This window comes from Schistocerca piceifrons, chromosome 6 (assembly GCF_021461385.2).
Source record: "Schistocerca piceifrons isolate TAMUIC-IGC-003096 chromosome 6, iqSchPice1.1, whole genome shotgun sequence".
Lineage (NCBI taxonomy): Eukaryota > Metazoa > Arthropoda > Insecta > Orthoptera > Acrididae > Schistocerca > Schistocerca piceifrons.
The window spans coordinates 22,363,680-22,385,612 of record NC_060143.1 but is presented as its reverse complement, the minus strand read 5'-3'; the positions used below and the strand labels follow the sequence as shown (position 1 = coordinate 22,385,612).

At 43.5% G+C, this 21,933-nt stretch overlaps 1 protein-coding gene across 1 annotated transcript in view; it reads right to left on the bottom strand.

Annotated features, from left to right (window-relative positions):
• The window catches only part of LOC124802824 (homeobox protein goosecoid), a 161,019-nt gene that overhangs the window by 20,551 nt on the left and 118,535 nt on the right, over positions 1–21,933 (bottom strand). The window lies entirely within an intron of this gene.

Here is a 21,933-nt window from a genome sequence, read left to right as displayed (position 1 = left end):
TCGCACTTCACTATAACATCACGAAAAGGTCGATTTGTGCGGTTTCAGTAGAGTCGACATGTCTCTGATGGATTTTTTTACTAAGGCGACATCCAATGAGTAGTCCATGTCCGAAGGCACTGTGGTCTCCTCCGATCCATTCTGCTGTAACTACACAACTGGCCATTAAAATTTCTATACCACGAAGATGACGTGATACAGATGCGAAATTTAACCAACAGGAAGAAGATGCTGTGATATGCAAATGATTAGCTTTTCAGATCATTCACTCAAGGGTGGCGCCGGTGGCGACACCTACAATGTGCTGACATGAGGAAAGTTTCCAACTGATTTCTCATACACAAACAGCAGTTGACCGGCGTTGCTTGGTGAAACGTTGTTGTGATTTCTCATGTAAGGAGGAGAAATGCGTACCATCACGTTTCCGACTTTATTAAAGGTCGGATTGTAGCCTATCGCGAATGTGATTTATCGTATCGCGACATTGCCGCTCGCGTTGGTCGAGACCCAATGACTGTTAGCAGAATATGCAATCGGTCGGTTCAGGAGGGTAATACGGAACGCTGTACTGGATCCCATCGGCCTCGTATCGCTAACAGTCGAGATGACAGCCATCTTATCCGCATGGCTGTAACGGATCGTGTAGCCACGTCTCGATCCCTGAGTCAACAGATGGGATCGTTTGCAAGACAACAACTGTGGTGTCACCGCCAGACACCACACTTGCTAGGTGGTAGCTTTAAATCGGCCGCGGTCCATTAGTACATGTCGGACCCGCGTGTCGCCACTGTGTGATCGCAGACCGAGCGCCACCACAAGGCAGGTCTCGAGATACGGACTAGCACTCACCCCAGTTGTACGACGACTTTGCTAGCGACTACACTGACGAAGCCTTTCTCTCATTCTGCCGAGAGACAGTTAGAATAGCCTTCAGCTAAGTCAATGGCTACGACCTAGCAAGGCGCCATTAACCATTTTAAGATAGAGTCTCACTGTATCATCAAGGAATGCTGTAAACAAATGATGGATTAAAAGTTAAGTATTATAGCAGCTACGTACTTTTCTTGCTACCATTCATTATGTATCCTGTTTCAGACCTCTCTCTAGCCTACGTGAGATTAACGCGTGCCTTTCGGCTACTTCAGTGTGGCGTAGCTGTCTTGTTACGCCACAACAACAACCATGTGCACGAACAGTTCGACGACGTTTGCAGCAGCATGGACTATCAGCTCGGAGACCATGGCTGCGGTTACCCTTGATGCTGCATCACAGACAGGAGCGCCTGCGATGGTGTACCCAACGACGAACCTGGGTGCACGAATGGCAAAACGTCATTTTTTCGGATGAATCCAGGTTCTGTTTACAGAATCATGATGGTCGCATCCGTGTCTAGCGACTTCGCGGTGAACGCACATTGGAAGCGTGTATTCGTCATCACCATACTGGCGTATCACCCGGCATGATGGTATGGGGTGCCACTGGTTACACGTCTCGGTCACCTCTTGTTCGCATTGACGGCACTTTGAACAGTGGACGTTACATTTCAGATGTGTAACGACCCGTGGCTCTACCCTTCATTTGATGCCTGCGAAACCCTAAATTTCAGCAGGATAATGCACGACCGCATGTTGCAGGTCCTGTACGGGCCTTTCAGGATACAGAAAATGTTCGACTGCTACCCTGGCCAGTACATTCTCCAGATCTCTGACCAACTGAAAACGTCTGGGCAATGGTGGCCGAGCAACTGGCTCGTCACAATACGCCAGTCACTACTCTTGATGAACTGTGGCATCGTGTTGAAGTTGCATGGGCAGCTGTACCTGTACACGCCGTCCAATCTCTGTTTGACTGAATGCCCAGGCGTATCAAGGCCGTTGTTGCGGCCAGAGGCGGTTCTTCTGGGTACTGATGTCTCAGGATCTATGCACCCAAATTGAGTGAAAATGTAACCACATGTTAGTTCTAGTATAATATATTTGTCCAATGTATACCTGTTTATCATCTGCATTTCTTCTTGGTGTAGCAATTTTAATGGCAGGTAGTGAACTTACCATTAAAATTAGAATGGAAGCTTTAGAAATGTGGTGCTACAGAAGAATGCTGAAGATTAGATGGGTAGGTCACATAACTAATGAGGAGGTGTTGAACAGAACTGGAGAGAAGAGAAATTTGTGGCACAACTTGACTAGATGGAGGGATCGGTTGGTAGGGCATATTCTGGGGCATCAACGAATCACCAATTTAGTATTGGAGGGCAGCGTGGAGGGTAAAAATCGCAGAGCGAGACGAAGAGATGAATACACTAAGCAGATTCAGAAGGATGTAGGTTGTAGTCGGTACTGGGAGATGAAGAAGCTTGCACAGGATAGAGTAGCATGGAGAGCTGCATCAAACCAGTCTCTGGACTGAAGACCCCAACAACAACAGTTTACTTATCTACTGACAACACTCTTCGGGTCCTTCTATACCGGCGGTTTCGTCTCTAGTGACATCTAGAGGTCAATTGCACGTTACATCGGGGTGTCCTGATACCTTTGGTCAGGTAGTGCTGCAGTGCGGGTCTGCTCCACGGCTCTTGTTGATAGCGGGAATGACGTAGGCATCTTTCCAACCACTCCGGCAGGCCGCAGGCAGACTTGGGGCCGGTGCCGACTTGGGAGGCGCCCCGAGAGTACGGCTAAGAGCATTAGCATAAGACGGCGCGGCCCCCCAGGTGCCTGCCCGCCCGCGCTCGCCTCGCCGCGTCGCATCGCTCCAGGTGGCGTCGCGACGCAGACGTCGGCGCCGCCGCCGCCGCTATCGACCGCCGCCCAAAGCCCGCTCGCCGGACACGGCTGCTACCGCGGCGGCGCGCCTCACTGGGTCGCCGCTTTTATGCTCGAGGCCCATCCGCCGGGAGGCCGCGGTGGGGCGCCCGGTTTGCTTCCGTCGTCCGATTCGCGTCCTCGCGTGACACGATTGTACCTGACGCAGCTCTCGAAAAGCAGTGCGTGCGCTGTCGAATCACATCGTTACGAACGCTTACTACACTAATTATTGTGAAAACAGATGGGCCAAATGAATCCGAGTGGAGGAAGGGAGATTAGAACTTAACGTCGAAAGTTACCTGTCACAACCACAACTTCGCAACTTTCAGATACTCTGCACCGATCTATTCAATTTTTTTTAAAAAATATCATTTCATTCATTGTCTTAGAGACCCGCTCCTTAATACACTCTAGAAGAAAAAGAAAAAAAAAATGACGTGCCACGAAAAACCTCCGACCCACTTCGCTAGAACGGAGGTAGTCCTGCCTCTTCCTCGTGTCACATCACCTGAGCTTTTAATGGAGCGCATTAGAGTGTGTTCTATGGTCATGTCTGAACAATCCCCTCCCCGAGAGCATGAAGTTCTGTTTATGGTGAAATAACCCTTAGCTGCAAAATACTTGAACACATCTGCATCTGGCCAGCTAGTTTTTAATGCTGTCATATCTTGCATGAGCAAGCAGTAAAGGAAACAAAAGAAACATACGGAGTAGGAATTAAAATCCATGGAGAAGAAATAAAAGCTTTGAGGTTCGCCGATGGCATTGTAATTCTGTCAGAGACAGCAAAGGACTTGGAAGAGCAGTTGAACGGAATAGACAATGTCTTGAAAGGAGGATATAAGATGAACATCAACAAAAGCAAAACGAGGATAATGGAATGTAGTCGAATTAAATCCGGTGATGCTGCCGGAATTAGATTAGAAAATCAGACACTTAAAGTGGTAAAGGAGTTTTACTATTTGGGGACCAAAATAACTAGTGCTGGTCGAAGCAGAGAGGATATAAAATGTAGACTGACAATGGCAAGGAAAGCGTTTCTGATGGAGAGAAATTTGTTAACGTCGAGTTTAGATTTAAATGTCAGGAAGTCGTTTCTTAAAGTATTTGTATGGAGTGTAGCCATATATGGAAGTGAAACGTGTACGATAAATAGTTTAGACCAGAAGAGTATAGAAGCCTTCGAAATCTGGTGCTACAGAAGAATGCTGAAGATTAGCTGGGTAGATCACATAACTAATGAGGAGGTATTGAATAGGATTGGAGAGAAGAGAAATTTGGTGCACAACTTGACTAGAAGAAGGGACCGGTTTGTAGGACATGTTCTGAGGCATCAAGGGATCACCAATTGGGGGACAGCGTGGAGGGTAAAAATCGTAGAGGGAGGCCAAGAGATGAATACACTAAGCAGATTCAGAAGGACGTAGGTTGCAGTAGGTACTGGGAGATGAAGAAGCTTGCACAGGATAGAGTAGCATGGAGAGCTGCATCAAATCAGTCTCTGAACTGAAGACCACAACAACAACAACATCTTGCATGTAAATATGGGCACATTTTGCATACTGAAAATGACCACTTTCATGGAAGAATGGTATCTTTTTCTGAACACATGCCAAATGACCATTCCAATCACCACGACGTTCAAAATTAATGATCCTATATTGAAATACTGTACCCACAATGCAGCAGTAGATCCATTCTACTTGAGATGAGCCAGCTCATTCTTAAACTTATTTAAAATTGATGCGAATCAATCATCTCCTTCAATTTTTTTGCCAGTAAGATTTTCATTATTGTTCAAAATGCTGAAAGCACTCTTCTTTTCTTCTTCTGAGACACTGGCGTCTTGCATAATGATACAAGATAAAACAGCTTGAACAAGTAAGTGTCCTCTAACACCTCTGCTTTAAGCATGTCCAGTTATAACATCTTTCTAACAGAATTTGCTGCATGAACTAAGCTTAACACTTCTTGCAGCCGAGACGCTGTTATTGTGTGATTGATGCGCCCCACGAACGACATGAGTGTATGAAATCCTCCAAATCTCACGTATATTATCCCAGACTGGATTTCTCGAGCCTTTGTGTACAGTGGCTGGTCGAAAGTAACGAAACAAATTGCGGCACCTTACGGCTGGCTATCGTAAGGCTGCTGCACACAGTATTGTAGTCATTTGGTGGTGAATTAATGAACGGTAGGAAATTTACTGCACTTGTTTCAACATTAATTGTGTTAGCGAGACACTGCATAAACCCTTTCCACTCAAGAACTGCTGATACTTGTGGTGTAGTCTGCACGGAATGAAGCCATTTACCACACAATCACAGCGTATCTGGCATGGTGGGTTTTAATATGGCAGATGGAATGGGATTAATTATGTTAAAATCAAGGACGTAATGTACCGTGCTGGTGTTCAAATATCTGAAGTTCCATGACACTCAGTTTGCCTGTTTCTGAAAATCTGTAGATGTGTTGTATAAACAAATGCTTCCAGAATGACATTTTCACTCTGCAGCGGAGTGTGCGCTGTTATGAAACTTCCTGGCAGATTAAAACTGAGTGATGTAACGAGACTCGAACTCGGGTCCTTTGCCTTTCGAGGGCAAGTGTTCTTCCTGTGGTGTCACCGCCAGACACCACACTTGCTAGGTGGTAGCTTTAAATCGGCCGCGGTCCATTAGTACATGTCGGACCCGCGTGTCGCCACTGTCAGTGATCGCAGGCCGAGCGCCACCACACGGCAGGTCTAGAGAGACTTACTAGCACTCGCCCCAGTTGTACGGACGACTTAGCTAGCGATGCAACACTGACGAAGCCTCGTTTATTTGCAGAGAAGATAGTTAGAATAGCCTTCAGCTAAGACAATGGCTACGACCTAGCAAGGCGCCATAGCAACTGATAGTTATCGTATGAAGCATGTCTCATCAAGAACGATGTATACAAATGATGGATTAAAGTTAAGTATTCCAGCAGCTACGTACTATTCTTTATAGCATTCATTCCGTATCCTGTTTCAGACCTCACGCCAGCCTGCTTGAGTTTAACGCGTGCATTTCGGCCTTCTCTAGCTATACAACACTTCCAACTGAGCTGCCAGGAAGTTTCCTAACAGCGAAAACTCTGCTGTAGAATGAAAATTTCTTTCTGGAAACATCCCCCAGCCCGTGTCTGAATCATGTCTCCGCAATATCCTTTCTTCCAGAAGTGCTAATCTTGCAAGTTCCCCGCAGGAGAGCTTCTGTGAAGTCTGGAAGATAGGAGACGAGGTAGTGGCGGAAGTACATCTCTGAGGACAGGCTGAGAGTCGCGCTCCGGTAGCTGAGTTGGAGGAGCATTTGCCTGTTAAAGACAAAGGTCCAGAGTTCCATACTCGGTCCGGCACACAGTTTTATCTTCCAGGAAGTTTCAGATGATTACAGTTTCAGTGAAATTGGATGATTTATACAAGAGAAAGAGTTTCATAAATTCAACAAGTCAATAACATGTTGGTCCACCTCTCGCCCATATCCAAGAAGCTATTCCGCTTGGCATTGATTGAGAGTGTTGTTGGATGCTCTCCTGAGGGATACCGTGCCAAATTCAGTCCAATTCGAGAGTTAGATAGTCAAAACCCCGACCTGGTTGGAAGATCCTGTGCGTAATATGCCAAACGTTCTGAACTGGGGAGAGATTCGGCTACATTGCTGGCCAAAGTGGGGACCGGCAAGCACGAAGACAAAGCGGTAGAAACTCTCACCGTATGTGGGCGGGCATTATCTTGCTGAAGTGTAAGCCCAGGATAGGTTGTGAAGAGCAACAATACGGGGAGTAGAATGTCGTCGATGTATTGTTGTGCTGAAAATTACAACCAAAGTGGTCCTGCTATGAAATGAAACGGCACCCCAGACCATTACTGCTGATAGTCAGACTGTATGACGCTTTGGAACCCCACCGTTGTCCAGGGCGCCTCCAGATACATATTGCTTGGTTATCGGGGCTAGGTTCTAAGAGAGTCTTATCACTGAAGACAATTCTACTCCAGTCAATGATAATCCTGGCCGAACGTTCCGACACCACAGCAGACGGCTATGTTGGTGTACAAAGGTCTATGCTATTCTGCTCGAGGGGTGCCGAAGCTCAGCAACCTTTCTGTTAGCCGCCTATTGATGATTCTTGTGATCTCAGAACCACTAGCTGCATTTCGGTGATAATGATGGGGTCTGTGAGGGCCTCTCTGACGGCTGCTCTATCCTCAAGTTCCGTCCTCTCTCTAGGACGATTTCGGCGCTTTGTTCGGGCGTGGTTCGCTCACTCCTGTCAACATCGTCGAAGAGTGGCGTCGCTCCTGTTTAAACGTCGAGCGAGTCGCCGATTATTCCAAACGGCTTCTTTGAGCCTAATTACACGCCCCGTATCAAATGCTGACATCTTCGTATATTGTTCACGTGACTGTCTGCGAAGCATAGTTACAGTCCAACTGAGTACACGAAATGCAATTCGCAGTCTTTATGTCCTTGTGTCGACATTCCCCTGTTTCTTATGCTCGCCAGCCGTGGGGTGACACTGCGCCGCAGCGTCACACATTCGTACATCGGCCGCCAAAGTTTACAATTTTGTATTTTTATTTTTTGACACATGTCTGAATATCAATTTGTGACCAGTCTGCATAACTACTTCGTAGTGCACCGATTTTTGTTGCCATAGGTGTATTTTAAGACAAGTTGCATATTTTACAATTTTTCATGTGATAACATAAATTGGAGGGTTTTTCACCTATTTCATACATCTGATGTGCAAGATGTATGAGACAAGCTTCAAGAAGGAAGTAATAATTCCAATTCCAAAGAAAGCAGTTGCTGACAGGTGTGAAAATTGCCGGACTGTAAGTTTAATAAGCCATGGTTGCAAAATACTAACAGGAATTCGTTACAGAAGAATGGAAAAACTGGTAGAAGCCGACCTCGAAGAAGATCAGTTTGGATTCCGGAGAGGGGCAGGAACACACTAGGCAATACTGCCCCTACGACTAATCTTAGCAGATACGTTAAGGAAAGGCAAACCTACCTTTATACCATTTGTAGACTTGGTGCAGGCTGTTGACACTGTTGCCTGGAACATACTATTTGAAATTCTAAAGGCAGCAGGGGTAAAATACAGGGAGCGGAAGGGTACTTAGAATTTGTAGAGAAACCAGAAGGCAGATATAAGAGTCGAGGGGCATGAAAGGGAAACAGTGATTGAGAAGGGAGCCAGACAGAGTTGTAGTCTGTCTCCGACGTTATTCAATCTTTACACTGAACAAGCAGTAAAGGAAACCAAAGAAAAATTTGGAATAGGAATTAAAGTTCAAGGAAAAGAAATAAAACAATTGAGGTTTGCAGATGACATTGTAATTCTGTCAGAAACAGCGAAGGTCTTGGAAGAGCAGTTGAAGGGAATGGACATTGTCTTGAAAGGAAGATATCAGATGAACATCAACAAAAGTAATACAAGAATAATGAAATGTAGTATGATTAAATCAGAGGTTGCTGTGGGAACTAGGAAACTAAACACTTAGTTTTGCAATTTGCGCAGAAAAATAACTAATGATGGCCGAAGTGGAGAGGATATAAAATGTATACCGGCAATGGCATGAAAAGCAAGAAGAGAAATTTATTAACAACGAATACAGATTTAAGTGTTAGGACGTCTTATATGAAAGTATATGTCTGGAGTGTAGCCATGTATGGAAGTGTAGCCATGTATGGAAGTGAAACATGGACGGTAAACAGTTTAGACAAGAAGAGAACAGCAACGCTTGAAATGTAGTGCTACAGGATAATGTTGAAGATTAGATAGTTAGATCAACTAACTAATAAGGAAGTACAGAATAAAACTGAGGAGACAAGAAGTTTGTGGCACAATTTGACCAAAAGAAGGGATCTGTTTATAGGACACGTTCTTAAACATCAAGGAGTCAGCAGTTTAGTATTTGAGGGAAGTGTAGGTGGTAAAAATCGTAGAGGGAGACCAAGAGACGAATACAGTAAGCAGATTCAGAAGGATGTAGGTTACAGTGGTTGCTCGGAGATGAAGAGGCTAGCACAAGATAGAGCAGTATGGAAAGGTTCATCAAACAAGTATTTGGACTGAAGACCACGACAACAACAGAAACATAAATTGTTCCTTATTCCAAGCAAATATTGTGTCCAACAATAAAAATCGAAGAAATAATAATGAGTAACGGAGAAAAATTTAAATTAATTGACGGAAATGGATGGTCCGAAATAAGGGTTTTATAATTTGTTGAAATTGGAAGAAGTTTAAAGGTGATAAGAAAGATTAGAGATGAGTTGTAGATAAGCGCCACCTAAGTGCATCGTCTGGTGTGGGGACAAATACCTCGGAAAGACATCGAGCCATGCTTCCTTCAATGGTCCTTTTTATTAAGCTGCGTATCAGAGTGTCAGTATTTATTGTACGGGTTTCACGTGACTCTAGTTACAGTAACCTGTCACGGCCTATATGCTTGGTGATTTGGTCAAGAAAGTTATTGTCATCATCGAATGTAAGCGATGGTTGCTTGGTTCAGTTTCGCCATCTTCCTATGAGGTATCTGTCATGTTGATTGTCTGTTGTGTCCTTGGTCTCGTGTTTGATCTGTTTTTTCGTTCCTTTGTGTACTGAAGGTACAGGCATTTGAGATCAAGTCTGCCTTGCTGCTGATTTCTTTCCATGCTGTTTCTTCTCTAATCGCTTTCTAGAAATCTTCTTATGTGTGCCCCGGTCATCTGGCCTGTGAGAGAAGTGTACAGTGTGTTTAGTGCTCCGCGGGACGCTCTCTGTCCACAAGTACATTCTTCACTTTCGCTGAGATGCGTGCCGTGTTTGAATGCGTGACTATCTTTGACGCTCAGCAGAACGCCATGAGGAAATCTTACACTTGTCGGTTTCTGCGAGACAATCAGATATGAGGGCGGTGAGTTAGTTGCGAAAGTTTGGTTTGAAAGCAGAAAGAATGGTCCACTTGTCGCCGATGGTCGACGACTGCACATGTGGTTAATGACTTGCCATTCTATATTCATGAAGAGGCAAAGTTAGTTCTCTTTGCTGATGATACAAGTATACTAATCACACCTGACAAACAAGAATTAACTGATGAAATTGTCAATACTGTCTCTCAGAAAATTACTAAGTGGTTCCTTGTAAACGGACTCTCACTGAATTTTGATAAGACACAGTACATACAGTTCCGTACAGGGAATGGTATGACGCCATTAATAAATATAAACCTTAATCAGAAGCATATAGCTAAAGTAGAATATTCCAAATTTTTAGGTGTGTCCATTGATGAGAGATTAAATTGGAAGAAACACATTGATGATCTGCTGATACGTTTGAGTTCAGCTACTTATGCAATAAGGGTCATTGCAAATTTTGGTGATAAACATCTTAGTAAATTAGCTTACTTCGCCTATTTTCACTCATTGCTTTCATATGGCATCATATTTTGGGGGAATTCATCACTGAGGAATAAAGTATTTATTGCACAAAAGCGTGTAATCAGAATAATAGCTGGAGTCCACCCAAGATCATCCTGCAGACATTTATTTAAGGATCTAGGGATATTCACAGTAGCTTCTCAGTATATATACTCTCTTATGAAATTTGTTATTAACAACCAAACCCAATTCAAAAGTAATAGCAGTGTGCCTAACTACAATACTAGGAGAAAGGATGATCTTCACTATTCAAGATTAAATCTAACTTTGGCACAGAAAGGGGTGAATTATACTGGCACTAAAGTCTTTGGTCACTTACCAAATAGTATCAAAAGTCTGTCAGATAACCAACAAGAATTTAAGAAGAAATTAAAAGAATTTCTGAATGACAACTCCTTCTACTCCATAGAGGAATTTTTAGATATAAATTAAAAAAAATTTAAAAAAATTTAAAAAATAAAAATAAAAAATAAAGAAAAACAAAAAACACAAAAAATTAAGTTGTTATATTAACTTAAGTATGTTGTTAAATTAACCTAATTATGTCATGTATTGGAAAATTCGACTCGTTCCACATCATTACGAAATATCGTATTCATGATCCATGGAACTAGTATTAATCTAATCTAATCTAATCTAATCTGATAAAACACTATTATAGTTGGGTGAGGTTTACGTAGAACTGAAGTCAGAGTCAGTCGTACATTAGCAGGCGTAGTAACTGCATGTCCGTTTTCTGGTTCATACTGCAAGGCTTGTTGTGGTGGTATTTACGGTATTTATACCAACTTTAGCGAGAACTTTCTATACGGAGCGGAAACCTCCCGGGCTTTATGAGGTAGGTTATCTTCGAAGAACGGTACATAATCGGGTCTACATTAATCCATCCTAATACTAGGGGGTCTGAATTAATCACATTGCATTGTAGTGGGCTTCTTCCAATATATTCGAATGCACATAGACATTTTTTTGTTCAAATATTTAAAGTGTAGTGATTCACTGTGCCACGTGTTCTTCGCACGGATTATGTGTTCGTTGTGGTGGCTTTAATTATACTTTGAGTGCAATTATATATTTTCTTATCAAAACTTCTAAAGTTTATTCTTGGTCTCTTTCCATTTACTTAAAATTCTGGGGCCTTTTGGCCGAGTCGCACTTAACAACCGGTAGTAACTAAATCGTGTAATGTTCTGTCTGCCTTTAGTGGATATGAAATACCTTTTGAACTATTACTACAAACGAAATGATAGGTATATTTCGTATATTTTTCTCTGTGTGCCTTTACTGAACCGTACGTTTGTCTGCCGTAGTAGTCAGGGAGGAAGATGGTAGTTCATCGCTTTCTATAAAAGTGACAGTTTTACGTCACTGAATTTTCAGATTTGCAGTTATGCTAAAAGAGTGGGCCAAGCATGCTCAATACATGTAATTTTTCCGCAGCTTGGGTACTCACACACTATTCAGTCCATATGTTTATCACAGCTGAGCATGATCACAGAATTCAATGAACTATTTACCTATGTCCGTCATCAATACGTTAAGCAAATAAGACGTTCTTCTTTTGTCATTTGTCATATTACCTTAAAGATGCAGTCAGATAGCGTTGTTCTATGATTTCATGCGTCTAAATCATGTATGGAAGAGGGCATTTTAATAAGAGGTCGTTAGTGACAAGCCCAAACTAGGATTAGGAAAAAAAGAACATCGGCAGTGTCCTTTCAAAGGCACTGTCGCGGAATTTGCCTGAAGTGATTTGAGGCAACAGGAGAATGACGTACTAGGACATGTACTGAAACTCTGAAATAGTGCATTGATAAATGGCTCCGTATTACGCCTTTGCTACACTAAATTCCTCCCTTCCTGCTGTAGTTACACGACTATCAGGAGACTGAGATTGGTGGCGATGTGGTCACTTCTGGCTAAAGCGTGCAGGAGTGTAAAGCTGGGACGTGTTACGCAAGCTGAGCGCACCATATGGCTGCAGTGTGGCACTGACAGTGTGAAAAGGACCAACACTCGGGATAAGGAATGTCTGTAACGAAACTGTGTTTCCTGACGCTGGAGGGTAAATGATGTAATTTAAGTAATGCGCTCTATACAAATTGCAAATTTACTCCATAAGATTATGACTATAAAAAGACTGATGATGTAGTTCACACTTCAGGCGGAAAACATGAATCTTTCGTCCAACGCAAAAAGTGGTTGTATTCTTGTTTAATAAATTCACAGCAGCCTTCGATACACATACATGCACATGGTCAATGTATTGGTATATAATAATCATCATGCCGAACTTATGCATGTAGCGGCAATGCCACGAGACCTTGTTTGTACTTGCGATCTCGTGTATTCTCTGTCCTTTCTACTCTGGTATGGTCCAGGTGGTAGAGTGCTTCCCAGTCCCATCGACCGAACAGAGCAGTCACAGCTTGCGCTGTATGCGCCCGCGCAATATCGTGCAAAATGATGGGTGGGTTGCTGTGACTGCTCTGTTCGGTCGATGGGATTGGGAAGTACTTTGCCATCCACCATACTCCCCGAACTTTAGACCTTGTGACTTTGATTTGATTCCGAAGATGAAGGAATCATTTCGTGGCATTCGCTTCAGAATTGTTCCAGAGATTCGACAGTCAGCAGACCGCTCCATTCGCACCATCAACAGAACAGGCTCTGCTAAATGTATACTACGTCTTCACATCGCTGGCAACGGGTTCTACACAACTCTTGTGACTACTTTGAAGGACAGAAACAGGTGCAAACATGTAACTATTTTGTATCGGTTGTGAATAGATAGTTGCCACTATTTAAGTTCCAACCCTCGTATAAGACACCGTTCAGTGTCGTTGAGTACCTAAGCGGGGAATAAACTGAACACAAAACGCTGGACCATTACAAGTTTTAAGGATTTATTTGTTGATGACAGTACCCGAAACGATGTAATAAATAAATATATTATGGAATCTAGACGGTTTTATTCACAAAAATGAGTCAAGCTCTTTGGGAACCCTCAAGTCTTACGACAGTCCGATTTTGATTGATGGAATGAGCTGTACCAGCACTTATTTGACACTTTGTGTTGTGGGTTGACAGGAGGGCCAACCCCGGATTACTAGAGGAAGCCGAAAGGCACGCGTTTTAGCTCACGCAGGCTGGCGTGAGGTCTGGAACAGGACAAGGAAATTAGAATTTAGAAAAACGGACGTAGCTAGTGGAATACTTAACTTTAATCCATTAATGGTGAGCGTCGGCCTGACGGTACATGCATCACAAGATCAATAGCAACTGATAATGGCGCCTTGCTAGGTCGTAGCAAATGACGTAGCTGAAGGCTATGTTAAACTATCGTCTCGGCTAATGAGAGCGTATTTTGTCAGTGAACCATCGCTAGCAAAGTCGGCTGTACAACTGAGGCGAGTGCTAGGAAGTCTCTATAGACCTGCCGTGAGGCGGCGCTCGGTCTGCAATCACTGATAGTGGCGACACGCGGGTCCGACGTATACTAACGGACCGCGGCCGATTTAAAGGCTGGTGCCTGGCGGTGACACCACACTTTGCAGCAACGTTTTGAACTGTAAGTAGTCGCTCTTGTCGAGTAAGTGAATCAGTAGAAGCTAGCAACGCGGAGATCGATAATGCTAACGGATGCCCGAAGCAGTGGCGGTCGGTTCGCTTTTGCGGCCACTTTTGAACTTTTCCACCCACACGTAAAATCTCACCCGGTTCATGCAAACAGTGTCATACTGTTCGTCCATCTGAGAGAATATTTCAGACAGTTGTACTTTCTGCAAAAGTAAATCCGGCCGCTGTGGCCGGGCGGTTCTAGACGCTTCCGTCCGGAACCGCGCTGCTGCTACGGTCGCAGGTTCGAATCCTTCCTCGGGCATGGATATGTGTGATGTCCTTAGGTTATTTAGGTTTAAGTAGTTCTAAGTCTAGGGGACTGATGACTTCATATGTTAAGTCCCATAGTGGTTTGAGCCATTTGAACAATTTTTTTTTCTTTTTGCAAAATTAAAGATTTGATTACAGAACGCTGTTCATTAAGAGTACATTCTTTGAGCAGATAAGTCACTGAAACTAAAACTTTAGATGTTAAGTTTACTTTGCCATTAAAAACACTTTTCGCAAGGTTGCCAACCAACACTACCGAAATTTCAGGTGTTGCCTTCACTACATATTTCTGTTTTTTTTTTTATTACTAAATGCCTCTTGTATATCCTGACTATTTTGATACATGGAACCCGTGTCTCCCAAGGTTCGCCTCAAGGTAGTGGCATTTCGTTTTGTTTCTTACTATAAAGTAGTGATAAAGTAGTGATAAACAGCAGTACCAATAGGCTATGAACGAAGAATTGGAAAGGTTGCAGATGCCGTCACTGCGGCAACACCTGAGTATACCATCGTTGTGCCGCTCTTGCACCGTATTCAGTGAACCAACACACGGGGTGCATGCGGGCCAACTCCTCTTCAGTCCATGCAACTGTGTAAACGTAAAACTGCCATATCTTCATACATGTGTCTGTCTCGAGAAACGCACTGCCTTCTGCTAACGAAATGGGCAGATTGAAGCTGTTGTGTTCTGCCCATTCGTCTAATATAAGGTGCCTAGGAAACCTGCTTTCTCGGATAGCTAGACAACAATTCAAGCAAATCATATTAATGAAGTCTATTACAATGATAAATGGCAATACTTTGCGTATTCACAAAGGTGTGTCGCAAGCAAATGGCGTCATGCAAATAATCAATGTCGTTCGGTATATACAATTCCAATGCAAGCAAAACAATATAGTTCATAAGTCACTGCCGTAGCGTACGGAGGACGGCCCGTCTTTAATTCGGGCCGAGCGTACTATTGCCTGACGTCCTCCAACAGCCGTCTCTGCTCTTGCGATCTTGATTGTCGTGCCGGCGTTTGACGTTACGCCGGAACATAAGCGATTTCGTTCAGAATTAGAACGAGGCAGTTGCTGCCTGCTTGCTTGCTACACATTTACGCGATTGTACGTTACGCGACATTTCAGAGTGCTGCAAAATCGTGTACAGCGTGGGAAACGTTAGGACCTTGTTCTAGTTACCACCTTCGTTTGAAAATGTGGGGATCAAGGACTAATTTCGAATTAGTTGCCAGAGAATTGAGGTTGTTTATTTCACTGATTTTTCTCTTGTCTAGTAACAGTTTCGGGCCTTAACGCTAATATAAGATAATTTTCACTCTGTTGTACACTCCTGGAAATGGAAAAAAGAACACATTGACACCGGTGTGTCAGACCCACCATACTTGCTCCGGACACTGCGAGAGGGCTGTACAAGCAATGATCATACGCACGGCACAGCGGACACACCAGGAACCGCGGTGTTGGCCGTCGAATGGCGCTAGCTGCGCAGCATTTGTGCACCGCCGCCGTCAGTGTCAGCCAGTTTGCCGTGGCATACGGAGCTCCATCGCAGTCTTTAACACTGGTAGCATGCCGCGACAGCGTGGACGTGAACCGTATGTGCAGTTGACGGACTTTGAGCGAGGGCGTATAGTGGGCATGCGGGAGGCCGGGTGGACGTACCGCCGAATTGCTCAACACGTGGGGCGTGAGGTCTCCACAGTACATCGATGTTGTCGCCAGTGGTCGGCGGAAGGTGCACGTGCCCGTCGACCTGGGACCGGACCGCAGCGACGCACGGATGCACGCCAAGACCGTAGGATCCTACGCAGTGCCGTAGGGGACCGCACCGCCACTTCCCAGCAAATTAGGGACACTGTTGCTCCTGGGGTATCGGCGAGGACCATTCGCAACCGTCTCCATGAAGCGGGGCTACGGTCCCGCACACCGTTAGGCCGTCTTCCACTCACGCCCCAACATCGTGCAGCCCGCCTCCAGTGGTGTCGCGACATGCGTGAATGGAGGGGACGAATGGAGACGTGTAGTCTTCAGCGATGAGAGTCGCTTCTGCCTTGGTGCCAATGATGGTCGTATGCGTGTTTGGCGCCGTGCAGGTGAGCGCCACAATCAGGACTGCATACGACCGAGGCACACAGGGCCAACACCCGGCATCATGGTGTGGGGAGCGATCTCCTACACTGGCCGTACACCACTGGTGATCGTCGAGGGGACACTGAATAGTGCACGGTACATCCAAACCGTCATCGAACCCATCGTTCTATCATTCCTAGACCGGCAAGGGAACTTGCTGTTCCAACAGGACAATGCACGTCCGCATGTATCCCGTGCCACCCAACGTGCTCTAGAAGGTGTAAGTCAACTACCCTGGCCAGCAAGATCTCCGGATCTGTCCCGCATTGAGCATGTTTGGGACTGGATGAAGCGTCGTCTCACGCGGTCTGCACGTCCAGCACGAACGCTGGTCCAACTGAGGCGCCAGGTGGAAATGTCATGGCAAGCCGTTCCACAGGACTACATCCAGCATCTCTACGATCGTCTCCATGGGAGAATAGCAGCCTGCATTGCTGCGAAAGGTGGATATACACTGTACTAGTGCCGACATTGTGCATGCTCTGTTGCCTGTGTCTATGTGCCTGTGGTTCTGTCAGTGTGATCATGTGATGTATCTGACCCTAGGAATGTGTCAATAAAGTTTCCCCTTCCTGGGACAATGAATTCACGGTGTTCTTATTTCAATTTCCAGGAGTGTATATGGTTGGTCATGGAAAGACGCGTAGTCCGTTGAACGGGAATTGTATACGAAACATCATATTTTGTATTCAATTTCTAAACAATATAGTAAGAGTGCATATAGCTTTGGATTCTTAGGAAGGTATCTTTCACTCGCCTAATCTTTATTCAAATCAAACTCTGACGTATTCCATACCTCTACATGTATTCACTGCAATCAAGAACTATTTACTGGAACGTACTGTGTTTTATTTAATTGCATTTGAATCCAAAAATGGATAAACTGCCTTCATTATTGACAATATTTTTATTTTAAATGAATTTTCAACTATGCTTGTAAGTTTCTCCCTTCTACAGCTCCCTCTAATAGTATGGAAATTATTCCATGATGTTTTAACAGATGTCCTATCATACTGTCCCTTCTCCTTATCAGTGTTTTCCACATATTCCTTTCCTCTCCGATTCTGCGTAGAACCTCCTCGTTCCTTACCTGATCAGTCCACCTACTTTTCAACCTTCGTCTGTAGCACCACATCTTAAATGCTTCTGTTGTCTTCTGTTCCGGTTCTCCCATAGTCCATGTCTCACCGCCATACAATGCTGTGATCCAAACGTACATTCTCAATAACTTCTTCCTCAAATTAAGATCTACGTTTGATACAATTACACTTCCCTTCGCCGGAAATTCCCTTTTTTGCTAGTGCCAGTCTGCTTTTTATGTTCTCCTTGCTCCGTACGTCATGGGTTATTTTGCTGCCTAAGTAACAGAATTCGTTAACTTCATCCACTTCGTAATCACCAGTTATGATAAGTTTCTCGCTGTTCTCATTCCTTCTACTTCTCATTACTTTCGTCTTCCTTCGATTTACTCTCACCCCATATTCTGTACGCATTACACTGTTCAGTCCACTCGGCAGATGCTGTAATTCTTGTTCACTTTCACCCAGGATAGCAATGTCACCAGCGAATCTTAACATTCATATCCTTTCACCTTGAATTTTAATCCCACTCTTAAACCTTTCTTTTATTTCCCTCGTTGTTCTTCTACGCATAGATCGAACAGTAGGGACAAAAGAATACATCCGTGTCTTACATCCTTTTTAACTCGTGCTCTTCTTTTTTGGCTTTCCACCCGTATGGTTCCCTCTTGGTTCTTGTACATATTGTATATTACCCGTCTTTCCCTTTAGCTTACCCCTATTTTTCTCAGGATTTCGAACATCTTGCACCATTTGACGTTGCCGAACGCTTTTTACAGCTCAACAAATTCTATGATTGTATTTTGATTTTCCTTCAGTCTTGTTTCCACTATCAGCCGCAATGTCAGAACTGTCTTCTGGTGCCATTAGCTTTGCTAACGCTAAACTAATCGTCATTTAACAGATCCTCAATTCTCTTTTCCATTCTTCTGTATATTATTCTTGTCAGCAACTTCGATGCGTAAGCTGTTAAGCTTGTTGTGAGACAATACTCGCACTTGTTGGCTCTTGCGATCTTAGATGTAAATTGTATGGATGATGTTTTTTTCGGAAAGTCTGGTGGTATATCACCAGTCTCATTCATTCTACACACCAGCGTCAACAGTTGTTTTGTTCTCACTTCCTCCAATTATTTTGGAAATTTCGATGGAATTTTATCCATCCCTTCTGACTTACTTAATTTTAAGTCTTCAATACATTCTGATACTGGATCCCGTATGTCTTACCTATCGACTCCTATTTCTTCTTCTATCACGTTAACAAGTAAGTCCTCGCCATCAATAAGGCCCTCAGCGTACTCTTCCAACCTATCCGCTCTCTCGTCTGCATTTAACAGTGGAATTTCTATTGCTCCCTTAATGTTACCACCCTCGCTTTTAATTTCACCGAAGGCAGTGTTGACTTTTCTACACGCTGAGTCCGTCATTCAATCATTTCTTTTTTGTTTTCTTGATAGCCATTTCGCCTTAGCTTCCCCGTTCTACCTATTTAATCATTCGTAAGTGACTTGTTTCTCTGTATTCCCGAATCTCCCTGCACATCTTTGTAATTCCTTCTCTCGTCGGTCAACTGAAGTATTTCTTGTGTTACCCATGTTTTCTACACAGTTACCTTCCGTGTTCCTATGTTTTTCTTTCCCAACTCCTGTGATTGCCCCTTCAAGAGATATTGATTTCTCTTTAGCTGAACTGCCTACTGAGTTATTCATTATCGCGATACCTATAGCCTCAAGAGAACTTTAAGCGTATCTCTTCATTCCTTAGTATTTCAGTATACCACTTCTATCCGGACTGATTTTTCGTGACTAGCCTCTTACAGTTCAGCCCACTCATCGACATTATCATATTTTAATCTGGGTCTCTATCTTCCCCTGGGACGCCTAACAACAGACGCCTTGAACAGAGTATTCACTGTTACCGTCTGAAACTTATTGCAGAACTCAATTAGTCATTATCCTCCCTCCTTCCTAGTACGAAGCCCATATTCCCACATAATCCTTTCTTCTACTCCTTCCCCTAAAACCGCCTTCCTGTCCCCCTTAACTATTAGATTTTCAACACAGCTTACGCACTGAATTGCCCGTTCAATATCCTCATATAATTTCTCTATCTCTTCATCTGCTGCTTGCGACGCTTTCATGTATACGTGACACAGTGTTTCCGAGATTGGTTAGCTGTCGATTCTGATGAGAACAACAGTATCACCGAACCGTTCACAGTAACTCACTCTCTGTCATACCTTCCTAATCATAATGAATCCTACTCCCATTACACTGCTGCTGTTGATATTACCCTATACTGGTTTGACCAGCTATCCTTGTCTTCTCTCGGTTTCACTTCACCAACCACACTGCATCTATACTGAGCCTTAACATTTCGCTTTTGAGATTTTATTGTTTCCCAACCACGTTCAAACTTCTGAGACTCCTCGCCCCGATTCGTAGAACTTTATTCTTTCAAGGGTTATTCAGTCTTTTTTTCATGGTAATCTCACTCTTGGCAATCCCCTCCGAGAGACCAGAATGGGGTTCTAGACCAGAATATTTTGCCAATGAAGAGATCATCATGACACTTTTTCAATCACAGGTCATATACCTCGTGGATATTCGTTATGTGTTTTTAATGCAGTGGTATCCGTTGCTTTCTGCATCCTCATGCCGTTGATTACTGGTGATCCTTTCGCCTTTTATGGCAGTTTCCCCACCCCCAAGGGCAAGAGAGTGCCCTGAACATCTGTCTGCTCCTCCACCCTCTTTGACACGGCTGTTGGCAGAGTGAAGGTGACTTCTTGCGCGGGAGGTCTTCGGCGGCAATCGCTTTGTTATTGGGCATCAGGTAAGAGAGCTTCCATCCGCTACGCGAAGTACGAAGACTGTACTTCTGCACTGCCTTGCAATTAAACAGAAACGATACTTTCTTGTTGGTTTAAATATAGTAAGCAGGTTCAAATGAATGCAATTGGAGTAGATAAGCTGAGATGTAGAGTCTTGCACAAAATACACGTGCGCTGAAAGCTGTATCAAAGAAGTGTTCATATGAAGACTGCAACAACAATAACAACACTCTTTACAAATAAAATACGAGTCAATGAAGCACAACATTTAGAAAATCAAAACAATCTTACTGTTCAGTAATTGTTATCAAGTGTGATCATTTCACACGTGTATGGAAAGTAATACTGTTTACAATAGCACATCAATGTGTATAGGAACTTCCATTGATATGAAATGATCAAAAAAATCATTCAGATAAAATACAGTTGTTGGTAAGGGAAATGATAGGTTTCGGTTCACTCTTTAGCATGTGATTGTAAAATGAAAGTCCACAGAATGATTCAGCGTCTTGCCATGGAATATTATTGCTGTGAGGTTTGTGAGGAAGCAAGCACTGTGCCTGCATATCTACGGTGGCGAGCGAGAGGTCGGTTTTTCTTCGTCTCTTGGTCAAGGTGAAGCCGGCAGCGCCCAGCACGTGTCAGTACAGACCGAAGGATTGTGCAGTTGTCCAGTGCAAAGTAAATATCTAAATTATGTTACAAGACCTGGAGAGATGTAAAACTATGTTAATGTTATTTATTTTGAATTTCAGCTTGATTCCCTGATTACTTTTCTCAAAAATCTACTTTTTACGAAATTTCAAAGGAACATAATAAAATGGTAGAAAGTTGTACGTCTAGAATTAGGCACAGTATCATGTAAAGAAACATAAGTGCTAAAATGGCGGCTCCGTATGCAAAAGATGCAATGAGGAAGCTGCACCAAATTTCAAGACCGTAAATTGACAAAAGTACAGACGATTGAAAGGAGACCAGATGTCACAATGCACCATCGGTTCTGTTAGAAAAATTCTGGAAGTCAGAGCTTAAGGGTTATCAAATTGATATATTTGTAGAACATAAGGAGTACAGCTTGGATCAGAGAAAAGTTGGGAAATTTGTTAGTCTTTAACTAACAACGAGATAAACCTTTTCGTAATTAAAAAGGGTGCGATTTTGGGTCTGCTACAGAAGCTGGAGGCCTTCTGATCGAAGGTATTGATTTGCCGTACCACCAAGAGTATAAGGGTGGTTCAGCGGCCCCAATTATTCGTTTTATGCAGCCTTCACTACATCTGTGTCAGGAAATGTACCCAAACAAGCAACATAATCGACGTAAATACTCTCTGAGAGCTTCAGGCAGCTGTTAGCAAATGGAATCATACTACAAAAAATACAAGTGAGGATTCGTAATGTGTTACATGGTATTTTTGGACCAAGAAGTACCTTAATTCTGCCATACTTATCCAAGAGCCTCCATCATTTCTTTGTGTAATTCCCAGTGTAGCCAAACAAGTTTTGGATATCTCTGTATGTTTATACCGTTTGTGGTACTTTGTCTTTCGTATATGATTCGCAGGATATATACTGGATAGTTGTTACTTCCACTGTTCCCATTTTGAAATCTCCAGTTAATTTAGTTATTTCCGATGGTAAAACACAGTTTATAAGGCAAAGTTTCCGAACCATTTACGAAATATTAAGTGCCATGAACAGAATAAACTTGCAGAGACATCCAAAATCTGTA